Genomic DNA, 15,949 nt, shown 5'->3' with positions numbered 1-15,949 from the left:
GGGGCCGGCGGGAGGCGAGAGGCGGGGAGCGCGGGCGCTTAATTTTGGCGGGGTGGACGACGACTGGGTTTAGGGTAAAAGCCTTGAGGGGAGATGGGAGGGGAGGTTTAGGGGCAGCTGAGGGGAACCGGGCTAAGAATGAAATGAGGAGGATTAAGGGGAGAAAGGGTTAGAAGCCAGGGAGAGGAGTGAGGAAAAAACCAGCCAAGGAGGTAGGAAGGAGTCAAAACCCAGGGTGGGTGTTAAGGAAGCAGGGAATGAGGTTAGGAAGACTGGGACTGGAGACGTGGGGACCTAGGGTTAGGTGTAAGAGCAAGGATTTGAAGAGGAAAGCGTTGTAGGGGATAGTATTGGGGTGGGGGGCGCTGGGGTAAGAGTTGGAAGTGGAAGGCGAAGAGGGGCAGAGCTGGGGTAATAGTTGGGAGTAGGGAAGAGAGAGTGATTAAGAGCCAGACGTGACAAGGGTGTGAACTAGTGCAGAGCGAGATGAGCTGAAGGACTAGAACCAGCAGTGGGGTGGGAACTGCTGGCGTTTTTCTGAGAAAGGTATGGGTTAGTGGGTGTAAATTCTGAAAAGTGAGGGAAGGTGGATGAGACACTGGACTAGAACCAGGTGGAACCAAGATACGAGCAGAGTGGAAGGGGTGAAAGGAAATAGTGACGAGAGATGGGGCACTAATAGGAAGATAGGGGGACTAGAAAAGCTGAAAGGAGAGTAGAGTAAGGGTGTAAGAAGTGATGGCCGTCTGGGACAAGGATAACTGGGAATTGTATTAATTGAACAGGTTCAGCAAGATCCCAGATAAAAACTGAGGTGAAGAGACAGGGCTAAAAGCAGACAGTGAGGAGCAAGTAAGACATGGGCCACAGACTTTAAAGGATGAGGTGGAGAGTAAGGGAAGAGAAAGGGGTTAAGGGAAGCTAGGGCAGTTCTGATGGATTAGAACTGGGATGGCCTGCAGAGGAGTGGGGATCAAATGTGCATGTTGTGGGGAGATGCTCCAGAAAGTCTGGATGGGTCAGGGCATAAACGCTGTTGTGTAGGATCAAGTGTAGGGAGGCTTTGGAGCAGAAGAGGAGAAAACATGGTGAGTGAAAAGGGACCTAGAGATTGGAGTGAGAACTAAAAAGTAAGGGTGGAGGGTAGGGGGGTGCGGAGTGTGAGAAAGGAACTCTTTGTTGAGAAGAGACCTGTATGTTGAAGCTGTGAGTCCTTTTGTCCCTAAATGTAGGAAATTCCAGAAACCTCTTTCTCTCTTCAAGGAATCTTTAACCTGTTTCCACCTTTGATTGCCTTTAATTCGAGTTTCTTGTTCACTTTGAATAGATGAGACCCATTTTGATTTGATTTTGTTCTTGTGTGAGTGATAAAAAAAAAAAAACCTCTGGGTGCTAAAAATCCTCTGTGCTTCACTAATTTGTGATAATAGGAAAACGGGTTGTATTTATTTGCAGTGTGGCTGTGCCTGTATAGTGTGATTGTGTTGGAGTTGTAGCAGTGTTGTGCCTGACAAGCACTGGGCAGAGTGCTTTATCCACAGCATTTTCATTTTCAATGGAGAGTGCACTGTTGTGGGATGGAGAAAGATGAGAATCTTTTTGTTTTGATTAATCAACCAGGTTTCTGCTCAGTTGTTTTCAATGGCTGGAAAATATTGAGAAATCATTTCAGAGAAAGGCAAATAACCAACCAGGGAAGTTTATTGGGGAAGAGATTTAAGTCAGGGCTGTGAGGGCTTTGAGTTCCTAAGTAGCCTTTAGCTTTGTGTGGGATGTTTCATGTAGCGATAGATAACTCACCCATTTAATAAAAGTGAAATAAAGAAGGTGAGAATTTTAGAGAAGTGTAGGATTTTAGAGCGGTGGACTTGTCTTTTATGTTAAATAGTGTCTTGTGCCCTGGCAATGAGTAATTTTTATTATAAAAAAAAAATCTAAGATAAAATTGTGAGCTAGAGCCTTGGACAGCTCCACTACTCCTGTTTTGTTGTTGTGAATAAAGGCTATATTAATTTTCTATAAGTTTTGATTTTTAAGATACTTTTGGAAATTAAAAAGATAAGGTAAGAAATTTGGTACAAGATTTTAGTTGTTCTTACTGAGTATTTTGTTTTGATGGTTTTTACTCTAAAGCTTTTACATTTAGCTAAGAATATGAATGATTATTTACATTTGATGATGTCAAAAGATAGCATATGATTTACTTAGGAAAAAAATGTAAACTCTTCTTGAGAATCTTGTTGTTAGGTGCTGTCAAGTCGATTCTGACTTATAGTGACTCTAGGACAGAGTACAGCTGCCCCATAGGGTTTCCTAGGCTGTAATCTTTACGGGAACAGATCACCAGGTCTTTTCTCCCGAGGAGCTGCTGGGTGGGTTCGAACTGCCTACCTTTCGGTTAGCAGCCAAGTGCTTTAACCATTGCACCACCAGGGCTCCTTTGAGAATCTTACCCCCCCCCAAAAAAAAATCCAAACCCATTGCCATCATGTCAATTCCGACTCATAGCGACTCTATAGGACGGAGTAGAACTGCCCCTTAGGGTTTCCAAAGAGCAGCTGGTGGATTTGAATTGCTGACCTTTTGGTTAGCAGCCATAGCTCTCAGCCACTGTGCCATCAGCGTTCCTTGAGAATCTTAGGTGGGGTTATTTCATTAATGTACATTCAGATACACAGTATATGTATATTCAAAGTTGTATAAATTTTGAATTACCATGGTTTTGTAGGTGTTTATAAGTAGCAAAGATTAGGTGTAGGGCATTTGCAATAGCAAAAATTAGATTTTGATTTGTAGATACTAGAAACACTGGTTATTCTTAAGTATAAATAATTTAGAATCTTAAATCTTTCTGGATTTAGCTGCTTCCTAGGTAAGTGGTATAATATTTAGTTTATGGTTTGTTTTCCTGGATTCTGTTAAGCAGGTGTTCAGGGAGACTGGAGTGATTTAGCAATTTAACAGGTTTTTAAAAAATTACTATTTTTGCTGCTAAGTTTCAAGGGGATTAGTCTGAAAATTTTAACTTCCAATTTGCCGAGTAACTTTGGTATGAGGCACCCATTTCTCTGTGTGCATATTTCCTTCCTTTGTAGATGTGTTTGGGCTGGCCTTAGTAGTGGGCTGTATTCCCGTGTATGGTATTACCATTTTTATAATTGTTTTATACTTGATATCATTATGTAAGTTATCTTATAATTCGATATCGACTGAGAAGAAAATATAAACTATAAGATCAACCAAGGGAAGAAGTCCCTGTGGGCCCTGCCTTTTGTTTCTGTATACTGCCATAGTGTGCTAAATCACAGATCTCTCATTTTGAATTTCTCAGTTGATGTTTCTAAAACTACTTGAAAATTGATAATCTTTTAGTTCAAGTAATGATACGATTCATAAATAACGACTCCCATTATAAATTTAAGCTTTATTTTTATTTGTTCATCAAGTAGAATTTTACCGAGTATTATCTTTTTTACTAAGCATACTTAAAATGTCTTTTTAGTTTATATTTTCAGATTTGAATGAGTAGGTAACATATAATTAAATGTTTTTCTGGTTAATCGTAGATTCTTTGGATGGGAAGAGACCTTGAAAGGACCTGCAGCTTCAGTCAATATCCCACTTAAATCATCCCAGGTAGATAAAAATTTATCCATTTTCATAAATCTTAGAGATAATATGACACGCTTTGTAGAAAATTGTTACTGGTGTTTAATTATTTTCTCTACCAGGAAAGTGTCTTCAGTCTAACCAGCATAACTTAATGTTGTATTTGTATGTGTTTCCTCTTGTCTTACTCTCAATTTTTGAGTAAAAATAGCTGCTTATTATAGTGTTTATAAAATCTTAGTCCCTCATAAACTTAATAATAGTAGCTAACCCATGAGTGGAGTCCCTGGGTAATACAAATGGTTAACACACTCACCTGTCAACCAAAAGGTTGGAGGTTCCAGTCCTCCCAGAGGTGCCTTGGAAGAAAGGCCTGGCAATCTACTTCTGAAAAATCAGCCATTGAAAACTCTATGGTGCACAGTTCTACTCCAGCACACATAGGGTTGCCATGAGTTAGAGTTGACTTAACAGCAACTGGTACTGGTAATCTGAGTATACTATTTTTTTGCTAGACACTTTCGTAAGGGCTTTACAAATTGTAACTCGTTTATTCCTCACAGCAATCCTGAGGGGTAGGCACTATTATCATTCCCATTTTACATGTGATAAAATAGAGGCTCCTTGAGATTAAATGACTTGCCCAAGGTTATACTGAGATAATTTGATAGTGGGTAATCTTTTAGTGCAAATAATGATACTTTTTGTCAAGTATACAGTCATACATTTAATCTTTATTTCAGTTGTTCATGACATAGAATTCTACCAAGTTGTGGGCTTGGGATTTGAACCTGGGCATTTTGTAGGCAGAATTTGTGCCTTGACTCACTATGCTCTGTTATTATCTCCACTTTCTTGTTAAGTAATCCCTCATCATGCTTTTCTTCAAATTGAACAGTGCTGATTTGTTTAATCTCTTAACAGATCTTGTTTACGAAGTCTTAAATTATCCCTCTGGTTCTGTCATAAACCTTTTCTTAGTTCCTTTCTAGATGGGGAACCTGGGACATATACCATAAGGGTTATGTATATGCAAACGTTACATCATGGATCTTACATGCTCCTGTTTTTTCATTCCAAAATTATAGTACAAAGCAAACCAAAGCCAATTTTTTAAAAATAATATTTTATTGTGTTTTTGGTGAAAGTTTACATAGCAAATTAGGTTCTCATTTGACAATTTCTGTACAAATTGTTTAGTGACATTGGTTACATTTTTCACAGTGAGTCAATCATGCCCTTTAGTTGTGTTCAGGTTGTTCCATTTCCAGTGCTGTAGTTTCCCTGCGCCCTTATCTTGTCATCTTTTCTTTAGAGTAATTGTTGACCTTTTGAACTCACAGAAGTCGCTTTTTAATGGAAAACCATACTCACGGGTAATAGCCTTTATTTTGTATGCCAGTCTGTTATTTCACTAAAAGGTGACCTCAGGGTAGTTTCAGTGCAGAGTTTCATGAGTATTTCAGGGTGATAGTCTCAGGGAGTCCCTTAGTCTCAACTGGTCCAGTAGTAAGTCTGTACTTTTTAAGAATTTGAGTTCTGTTCAGTGTTTTTCTCCCATTCTGTAAGGGTCCATCTATTGTGGCCCTGATCATAATGGTTGATAGTGGTTCCTGGGCACCATCTAGTTCTGGTCAAACCAAAACCAGTTTTTAAAATGCCTTACTACTTTTGGCTAGAAAAAGGCCCTGGACTTGGTATATAACGTAACAGATTTGCAGTTGAGATACTGTGGCCTATTGAGGAAAAATGGAAGTCGTGTTTCAGCACAAATATTCGTAAGCAAAATCTGTTTAGACTCTTGCTGGTTTTTTACTGTATTCTTTTTGTGTGTGCCTGTGTAAGTAATATACTAGTACATTTACCCATTCTTTAATTTGGCTAAATAAAAAACTGATCTGCTTATTTTTTAAACTGTCCAGCAACTACTGAGTGTTTACTAAGTGCCCAGCATGAGCTAAGTATGTGACTTGTTTGAAACTTGAAACAACCCTGTGAGGGAGCTTCGGTTGTTAATAATCTGATTTTGGGTGATGTTTGATTTTATCATAATTTTTTAAACTTACAGAGAAGTTGCAGAAATGGTACAAGAAATTCTTGTATACCCTTACTTAAATTCACCCATTATTTTGATTTTGCCCCATTTTCTTTATCATTTTCTCATGTTTGAGTATTTTTTTAAAAAGGAAAGTTGAAGAAAATGTATATGAAGGCCCTAATTTTAAAAAGAGAAGAATGTTTTGAGTGTACCAGAAAGGTGGTGTGTGTTAGATTTTAGTCAAATATTTGAAGCAAAGGAATCCCCGAATTGGATTTAGAGTGGCTTTTGTGGTGATGGTCTGTTGCCTTCAGGATATCTGAAAGAAGTTCTTTCACCTATGAAGGACTAGTTTGTAGACCCGTCTGTCATCAGCGAGAACTATTGTCATTGGGTACCCTTCTGTTGGGAGCCTCCTTAGCACCTAGCATGGTATGTTCACATGCAAGGTGGATGCTCAGGACTTGCTAGCTACTGATGAGGTATGGATCATTGTGATGCAGGCAGACAGGAGCTATGGGACCTTTCAACACCATGACCAAGAAATATGAAGGTGAAATGCATATTTTGAAGATCCTTATGTAGCTTCAAGTAGCCGGGAAAGATCAAAATGCAGAGTGTAGTGCTTTAAGAACATTGGTTGAGATGAATACAAACAGGTTTGCCTTAAGGTAAGGGATAAACAAATATCTTAACATTCCATTGAAACCTGTTGCCTTTGAGTTGATTCCAACTCATTGCAACCCCATAGGACAGAGTAGGGTTTCCATAGGGTTTCCAAGGCTGTAAATGTTTATGGAAGCAGACTGCCGCATCTTTCTCCTGTGGAACAGCTGGTGGGTTTGAACCACCAACCCTTCAGTTAGCAGCCAAGTGCCTAACCACTGCGCCACCAGGGCTTCTCAACATTCGCTTACCTTCCCAAAAAGTAAACCTAAATTTTGGAAATCTTTTCAATGGTCATATTAGGAGATTTACCTGTTTAATCGACTTCTACCACCACCTTTTAGCAATCTTTTTTGAACATGATAAGCTTGTTCATTTGATAAAGATATAACCTGCCGAATGAGACCTGTCCAATTTTAGTGAAAGGAATATTAGCTGTATTCTGACAAATGTAAAATACAGCACTCGTGGCCTTCTTTTTCTTTTCTCCTCCTCTTTAAGCAACCATCAGAGCTATGAAATATAGCTCCTAATTAAAGCTGATTGTAATAATTAAAAACACTTCAATTTCATGAGGATGAGAAAATTATAAATTATTTGGAAAGCATTCTTTCCAGCCACGCATTATTGTTTCTGAGATATGGGCGGTTTTTAAAGACTATAATACTGCTTCTTTGCCATTTACATGTTAATAGAAGTCTGGAAAGTAAGGCGCTCTTCTGAAATTTTCAGGGTTGTTTTTATTATGTGTCAAGTTGTAAACAGCATTCTGTGACAGGTATTTTCTCTCTTTGTCTTCTATTGAGCTAATTAGTAATTTACACTCTAGTAGCATCTCTTCCAGCCTCACTGTGTGAAAATGCCTGCTACTCTGTGCCTTCCGTGCAGCCAGGGCTGGCAAGTGATTGGGGGCAGATGTTGGTTAGCACATGAGATGGATCAGGGATAAAATTCATTTTTGTGTTGTGATTTTTTAAACGTACAGGCTTTGTATACATTCTCCCCTCCCCCGATTCAAATAGGAATGTTATGACCTCCTGTAATCCAGAGCTGCTGCCCTTGATTCAATTTTGGATTATTTTCTATTCTGTTCCCCACCCCCACCCCAATGTTGTGGGATTTGGGGAGGATTAGCAAGGCAGTCTGGCATAGTTTAGGCTCAGGAAGCACTCCCTCCCAGCATCAGAATACACCGCCTCGTCATTGTCTTTAGAACCCACCGATGCGTCTTTTGCTCGGCAAGTTGTGTAAGGGATGAGAGGGCAGCATTGCTGCTAGTGTGTTAGGAAGATGTCTTTACAGGATGCCCATATTCCTCTGAAGGAAGGATTGGCTCTCCTTTTGCATTACTATTTTCAAGACGTAGCAGTGAGTGACCAAAAGATAATTTATTGCGTGGCTTTAGTAGTTTGTCACATCAGTGCTCTGTACTTTCCTACCCCCTGCTGTATGTCTTTCTTTTAGTCTCTGAAATGGGAGACAAGATGTGTAGTATCTGTCATGTACTCTGCTCGCTTGGATGGAGCTTTTGACTTTGAAATAAAGTGTTAAGGATCGGTTTGTTTTATAAAGAATAGAAATTTTAGTTGAAAATTAAAGAAAGGGTAGAGAGGGGTTGATTTATCAGTTTTGAGCCAAAACCCTTCAGAAAGCCACATAATTTGTGGTACTTATTTCTGCCGTTGATATGCTTATGGATACTAATTTATCAGGATAATAAGGTCAAAGTCCTTGTTGAATCTAGTTAGATTCCCCCTGACAAAATTGTTACCTGGAGGTGACCACAAAGAAATCAGGTAAGAAAATGTGTGAATAGCTCAGTTCAGCCATCATTGCTAATAGTGATATAATTGTAGACATCTAGCCCTTGACAGCAGATCAGTGTTCATAAACAGAGGTCATCTCGTTTATGTAAGCACTCATAGAGGATGTGATGCTGCACTAAATGTTTGTTTTTTATAAGCAGGAATGCCTAGAACATCCCGATGGATGGACATTGCTAACATTTACTTCTCTTTCTCTCTTTTTCTATGTTCTAATGTAGCCAGTTATATCAAGTGTGTTAATTATACTTGATGTTAATGGCTAGACACTAATCACACTCTAAGGAGCCTTGGTGACTCAACTGCTAACGGAAAGGTTGAAAGTTTGAACCCACCCAGTGGCTCTAGGGTAGAAAAGACCTGGCAGTCTGCTCCCATAAAGATTACAGCCCAGAAAACCCTATGGGGCAGTTCTCCTCTGTCACATGTGGTCAGTGTGAGTTGGAATTGACTTGACAGCACCTAACAACAATAACCACCTTAATCTCTAAAAGAGGTGAAAGGTCAGATTAATAAGCAACATCAAATATAAAGTAAAATATCAAAGTGGACTGATCACACAGAGGGGTGTTATGAGTAAGTGTAACAATGGTGTGGTGGGGTCATCTGACCTCCTTGTCTTAACTTCATAAGGGAGAGGAAAGAGAACAAGATCATCAGCATCAGCCCAAGGCTGATGAGGTGGAGGTCAGACATACCTCCTCTCTCCTACCGTTTTACCAATTCTGACACCAGCTGTCTGTCCCATGGCACTCTCTACTTTTATGCTGGGTTTGATAATTTGTTGCAGTGGCCACACAGACCATACTCATAGTTATGGGGTTTATTAGGGAAGTAATAGGTTACAATTCAGGATCATTAACGACTCAGGATACAGTTCTTTGGTCAGGTCAGCTTCTCAGCTGTGCCTGCAGGCAGGCCTCTCTCTCTTGGCTCTTGGCCCCTTGGCCCCTCGGCCTGGTTTCTTCCCTGCTGGGGCAAGTGTTACAAAGCTCTTTAGCTCTGCCAATAAATACCTGAGGGCACCTCACTCTACCAGTGAGCCTGCTGCCCAAAGACTCTCACCTCTCTTACTCTGTGGTCTGGCACGCCCACTGTAGCTGCCTTGCTCCATGGGCTGGGAAGCTTACTGGCTGTCTTGCGCCAATCTCCTAGTTCTGTTGCTGCCATTTCTATGCTGCTGCTTCTTGCCATCTTGTGCCATCTCCAGTGTTACAGCTCTCTCTCTGCCTCCTGGGTCTAGGAGGTTCTCAGTGCAGGGACCCTGGGTGGAAAGGACGCTTTTCTTTCTTGGTCCTCTCTTCTTTCCCTGGGGTGGCTCATTTTAAGCCTAGTGGGATGGCAAACTGACTGATCCCTTCGTTAGGGTTCTATACACCTTATTTGCATGACCTCACCCCTGCAAGTGTTTCATGCACCTTATTTGCATTGTTAGCAAGCTGTCCAATCCCCTTGGTGGGCCACAAGCACTTTATTTACATAGTCATTCTCAGTCACTCTGTGGGAGTTACGAGACCATGCATGGCTAAAACAGCTGTATTTAAGTAATTCACTGCATGACAGTAAGTAAATACATGACTATGGAATTAAATGTTTTTTAAAAAGAAATAAAGTTTCTAAAATATATGGAATAACTTGAAAAGCTGATAACAATGTATTTCAAGCGAAAGGTGATCATGCTTTAATGAAGAGATGAGACTCATTTGTGGTTGCCATCGTATACACCATGCTAAACTCTGAAGTTGATTAAGCATTACCATTAACAGCTTTACTGTCAATGTGCTTCTTCAGTTTTTTTCTCCATAGGCAATTCAGCTTAGCCTACAACTAATAATAAATTTAAAATTTATTTAAGCCATAAATTCAGTAATCCTAATCACTTTAAAAAATATAAAATAAAAGCATAATTACCACTTTTTACCTATTAGGTTGACAAAGATTAAAAAATTTGATAAAAGCTAGTACTAGGTGAGGATGTTAGGAAGTTGGAACTCTCACAAATTGTTGGTGGGAATGTAAGTTTTCTTGGAGGCAAATTTGGCAATGTCAATCAGAATTTAAAAATCTGTGTACCCTGTAATCCAGCAGTTCCACTTCTAGGAATTTGTCTTACAGATAGATTCATACACTTTATGAAAAATGGGAGCAAAAGCTATTCTTTATAGTATTTTTTATTATGAAAAAAATACTCTGGTATCTGTGATGTATGGTATCAGCTAAGTACTGGTTAAATAATTTATGATGGACCTGCACAATGGAATATCACTTAGCTGTTGAGAATGCAGTAGATCTCTATTTACTGATGTGGAAAAATGTCCAGTAAGTAAAAAAAAATTCATGTTATAGAACAAAATACACACACACACACACACACACACACACACACAACCACATTATGTTCCTACTTTTGTAAAATATAAGGACTGGGATTGGGGTATTCCCTTTTTTTGGGAGGAGGTATTCACTTTTCCTCTGATACTTCCATAGTGTTTAATTTTAACAGGAACATGAGGATGGGGTTAACTGAGAACATCTTCAGGAAGAAGGATTCTTCTATAGTGGTTTAAGGCAGGAGAAGGAAGGTGGCCAGAGGTGGGAATGGTTCCATTCATAGGAGATATCAGTCATGTAAAGTTTTTGAATCAGGAGGGCTAAAATGGCAGAAAGGGGGGATATAGTGGAAGTTGAGGCCATTTGGTACAGGTTTTAAAGGCAATGATGAAGAGCCTGCATTTGATTTGAAAAATGATCTGTAAAATGGAGATGATAATAGTACCTAGTCCATTGGGTTGTTGTGAGGGCTAACTTAAATAATGTATGTAAAATGTTTACAATAGTGACTGCCATATAGTAAGTGCTCAATGTTAGCTATTATTATGGAATGAAAAATATATTTTGTAAGCTTGTGTAAATTAATGTGTTGTCTTTTATTACACCCAATAATGATTTGACTGACTCCACAAGCTTGAGTTTTTTCGGTAGTATTAATGGTTGGGCCAACCATTCCTATTCTTTACCTTTGATCCTCCCATCTACTAACACTTAGTATCAAAATAGGAAATACTGAAGGGTCCCAGGTTGGTGCAGTTTGCATATGGATGGCCTACAAGTAGCTATCAGTTTTCTTTACCAATATTATGTATGCTAGTTAACATTTGGGGTTTGTGGCATTTTACTGTGAGACATTAAAAATAGGGGGACAGGTAATTTTGGGGAAAATGTCATTTTCTGTGCTCATGAGATGTGGAATAGATATGTCATTTTGCACAGAATGTGTTAATCAGTTTTTGTTAGCAGTGTGGTGTAATGAGCATATTAGCTAAAACACCTACATTGGCAGCCAGCAGTCTGCTTGTGACGTCTTTCAGAAAACAGAAATCTGGTGGGAAGTGTTCCTGAGCAGCTGAAATATCTTTTGGGGGAAAAATTACATAGGACAAATAAAGTAGAAAAATTTTCTCCAATGCAATTGTTTCACCTTTGAAAACCAGGAGAAAAGGTGTTTTACCTGGGGACTGAGATGTGGCAGTGTGATTTATGTAAGGCTAAGAACTTCAAATATGTTTGTATTTGATGAAAAAATTTTATTCATCTAATAATATTTTCATTGTATTCATCTAATACAATAGCTGTATAATATTCTGCTATTTTAAGAATGATAAGATTCTCATTTTTTAGTATATATATTTTATCGTAAGTTAATTTCAACCTCCACTTCCAGTTAAAATACATCTTTTCGAGGTTTGTGGGGAAAAAAACAAACAAACCTTCAGTAGAAATAACAAAACTGTTCCTATTTAAGCACAGTACTTGGCACATAAGGGGTATTTAGTAAGCTTTTATTGGGTAAATTAATGAGTGTATGAATGAAAAATGTTTTTCTAAATTTGAACTTCATACTCCATGATTTGGACAGTCTAGCATTGGTCTGTGAAAGCCTCTTATTCAGCCCCAATTCCTGTGCCCATTTTCCTCCCCTACCCCAAAGGCAGCCTCTTTAATGTGTTTGATATGTTTTTGGTTCTGTATACATTGTTGTAAAATACTTAGTGACTTTTTTGTATATGTATTTTTAGTTAGAAAAATGTTCATTACACGTCACTGTTGTAGAATTTGCCTATAGAATTCTCTCTGTAAAAATATGATAGATCTTACTCTGGCTTTTACTTTCCTCATTCAGCTCTATGTTTTAATATCTATGTATATTGTAGGATGTACATCTAGCTAATTGCTCCTAACTGCAGTATAGTATTCCATGGTGTGCATCCATCCCCATAGCAATGGGCACCTAGGATATCACAAACAATGCCACCAATAACAGTCTTGTACATGTGCATTATGGAAGTGTTTGAGAATTTCTCTGGGAGATAGGCCCAGGGGTGGCACTGGGGCATAGGTACTGTCACACTGCTGAATGATTGTATCAGTTTATATCCCACAAGCATTGCATTCCCCTAACCTCACCAACACTTGGTAATGTCCACATTTCTAATTTTTATCGTTTAGTAATGTCTCATTTTAATTTGTCTTTTCTAATCACTTGTGAGTTTAAGCATTTCATCATATTCTAGTTAGCTGTTGTCCTTCTGTGAATTGACTCTATTTATATCCTTTGTGTTTCCTGTATTTTTCTTTTTGATTTACAAGAAAAAAAGTGTGTATATATATATATAGAGAGAGAGAGAGAGAGAGAGAGACCCTGGGTGGTGCAAATTTTTAAGCACTGGACTACTAACTGAAAGACTGGCAGTTCAAACCCACCCAGAGGCGTCTCGAAATACAGGACTGGCAGTCCGCTTCTGAAAGGTCGCAGCCTTGAAAACCTTATGGAGCAGTTCTACTCTGCACTCACAGGGTCACCAGAAGTCGGAATTGACTCCACAGCAACTAACAACAACTATCTGTCTATCCATCTATCTAATCATCTGTGGTTGATTTTAGACAGATATCGTTCTCTGGTCTGTTATTTAGTAGTTTTGTCTGTGGTGTTCTTTATTGAACAGAAATACTTGATTTTGATGTGGTCAAATCCAACATTATTTAACCTTACTATATTTGCTTTATTTGTGCTTCTTGGACTTAGGTGACCCAGATTGTCTCCCCAGATTTCTTCGTTTTAGCTTTATAGTTTTACCTTTTACGTTAAGATTTTAATCTGTCTGGAGTAGTCTTTGAATGTGGTGTAAGATTGGGATCCAGCTTTGTTTTTCTCCATATGGAGAGCCTAATCTTCCCAACACCATCTGCTATACAGTCTGAACTTTCCAACTGATTTGGGGTGACACCATTATCGTAAATTAAGTTTCTATGTATACATGGGCCTGTTTCTGAGCTTTCTATTCTGTGCCATTAGTCCACTTATCTCAGAGTTTCTCAGTGGGGGCACTGTTGGCACTGTGGGTATGCTTAGCATCACTGGCCCCTGTCCACTCTGTGCAAGTAGTGCTCCCAGTCATTGTGATATCCATGAGGCCCCACACATTTCCAGTCATTCCCTAGATCAGATCCTGCAACATACCATGTTTATTACTCTTGCTTTGTAGTATTTGTCAGTAATGGTAGGATGGATGCTCTCGCTTTGCTCTTTTTCAAAATGACATAGCTATTTTTGGACCTTTATTCTTCCACAGAAGGAGTACCAGTGGCACAGTGGTTAGGCACTTGGCTGCTAACTGAAAGGTTGGCCTTTTGAACCCACCAGCTGCTCCATGGAAGAAAGATGTGGCAATCTGTTTCTGTAAAGATAACAGCCTTGAAAACACTATGGGGCAGTTCTCCTCTGTCGTATAACCGACTCGATGGCAATGGGTTTGGATTTTTTTTTCATCGTTTATTCTTCCATAAACATTTTAGATTTAGTTTATCTAGGTCCTCTCACCAAAAAAAGTCCTGCTGGAAATGTGATTGAGATTATACTTTTAGATTAATTTAGTAAGACTTGGCATTATTACAGGGTTATATCACTATTCATGAGCATGAAAGAATGAACATAGTAATTTATTAGTTTGATAAAGCTGGAGAAACTTTTGGGCATGCATTATATTTTGTAAGATATTAATGTATTTTCTCAAAATTTAAAAAATGGCAAAAATTATACTTTAGGCAGAACCTTAAAGTATGGTTTTCTTCCTGACTCCAGATTGTGAAACTTTTTTTAAATCATTCAACTTGAAAACTATAAAGTATAAACCACTTTGTTAATCTATTCTCATTTTTTCCATTCTTGCTAAAAAATAAGAGCAAGTGTTTTTACCAGATTAGATTTGGTAGGAAAGTGCTACATCATAATAGTTTAAAAAAATTTCCTCTGATAAAAATCAGTAAAATGTTAAAAAATACTAGATCCAGCTATTTCTCTTTGTTTACAGTTTCACTAGATGTCAGAAAACTGAGTAAATAAGAGCTAATACCTTCTCTACCTGCTTGTCCTGTGAAGAGCCTAACAAGTAATAAGTACAGTGTTAAAAGCTCATTGAATATTAGTGTTAGGTGTCGTCAAGTCAGTTCTGACTCATAGCAACCCTATTTACAACAGAGTGTAACACTGCCCAGTCCTGTGCCATCCTCACAGTCGCTGCTATGTTTGAGTCCATTGTTGGAGCCACTATGTCACTCTGTCTGGTTGAGGGTTTTCCTCTTTTTTGCTAACTCTAACTTACCAAGCATGATGTCGTTCTCCAGGAACTGGTCCCTCCTGATAACATGTCCAAAGTACCTGAGACGAAGTCTTGCCATCCTTGCTTCTAAGGAGCACGCTGGCTGCACTTCTTCTTGAATATTAGTAGATGATATTAAATCTAATTAAGATCCCTGGTGGTGCAACAGTTAAGTGCTTAGCTGCTAACTGAAATGTTGGGGGTTAGAACCCACCCAGTGGCTCCACGAGAGAAAGATGTGGTGATCTGCTTCTGTAAATTACAGCCAAGAAAACCTTATGGGGCAGTTCTACCCTGTCAAATAGGGTTGCTATGAGATGAAAATCCACTCGATGGAACACAATAACAACAACACATTATACCCCTCATTTTGCTATGAAAGAGCAATAGAAAAGATAGATGTGTTATTTTTTCAAGCATTTTAAAAATAATTTGTTTTATCTTTTTTGTTATTCAGAATATATACAGCAAAAACATACACCAATTCAACAATTTTTACACGTACAATTCAGTGACATTGATTACATTCTTCGAGTTGGGCAACCATTCTCACCCTTCTTTTCTGAGTTGTTCCTGCCATTAACATAAACTCTCTGCCCCCTAAGGTTCCTATCTAATGTTTTGAGTTGTTGTTGTCAGTTGGATCCCATACAGATAGTTCTTAAAAGAGCACAATGCTCAAGGCAGACATTCTTTACTAGTTAACCTAAACTATTGTTTGTTTTAAGAAGACTTCAGGGTATATTTTTTTTTTTTTTAATTTTTTTTTTTAATTGTACTTTAGGTGAGAGTTTACAGAACAAATAGTTTCTCATTACACAGTCAGTATGCATATTGTTTTATGACATTGGTTAACAAACCCACAACATGTCAACACTCTCGCTTCTCGACCTTGGAGGACCTTTTTTCTTTCTTGGTGAAAATATACATAGCCAAAGACACACCGTTTCAAAAATTTCTACATGTACAGTTCAGTGACATTGATTATGTTCTTCTAGTTGTGCTGCTATTCTCACTGTCCTTTTCCAAATTATTCCATCACCATTATCTTCAACTCACTGCCCCTTAGGCTTCCCATCAAACCTTTTGAGTTGCTGTTGTCAATTTGATCTCAAATAGATAATTCTTTTTTTTTGTACTTTAAATTAAGGTTTACA

At 38.5% G+C, this 15,949-nt stretch overlaps 1 protein-coding gene across 1 annotated transcript in view; it reads left to right on the top strand.

The window, feature by feature from the left end:
- Nucleotides 1-15,949, top strand: part of USP49 (ubiquitin specific peptidase 49) — a 142,063-nt gene that overhangs the window by 8,586 nt on the left and 117,528 nt on the right. The window contains exon 2 of the mRNA XM_004379446.2: nt 3,567-3,636. The gene's annotated coding sequence lies outside the window, so the exon portion shown is untranslated. The remainder of the gene's footprint in view (nt 1-3,566; nt 3,637-15,949) is intronic.

The sequence above is a fragment of the Trichechus manatus genome, unplaced genomic scaffold (assembly GCF_000243295.1).
Source record: "Trichechus manatus latirostris isolate Lorelei unplaced genomic scaffold, TriManLat1.0 scaffold00065, whole genome shotgun sequence".
Taxonomy (NCBI): domain Eukaryota; kingdom Metazoa; phylum Chordata; class Mammalia; order Sirenia; family Trichechidae; genus Trichechus; species Trichechus manatus.
This window is presented reverse-complemented; position numbering and strand designations above follow the sequence as displayed.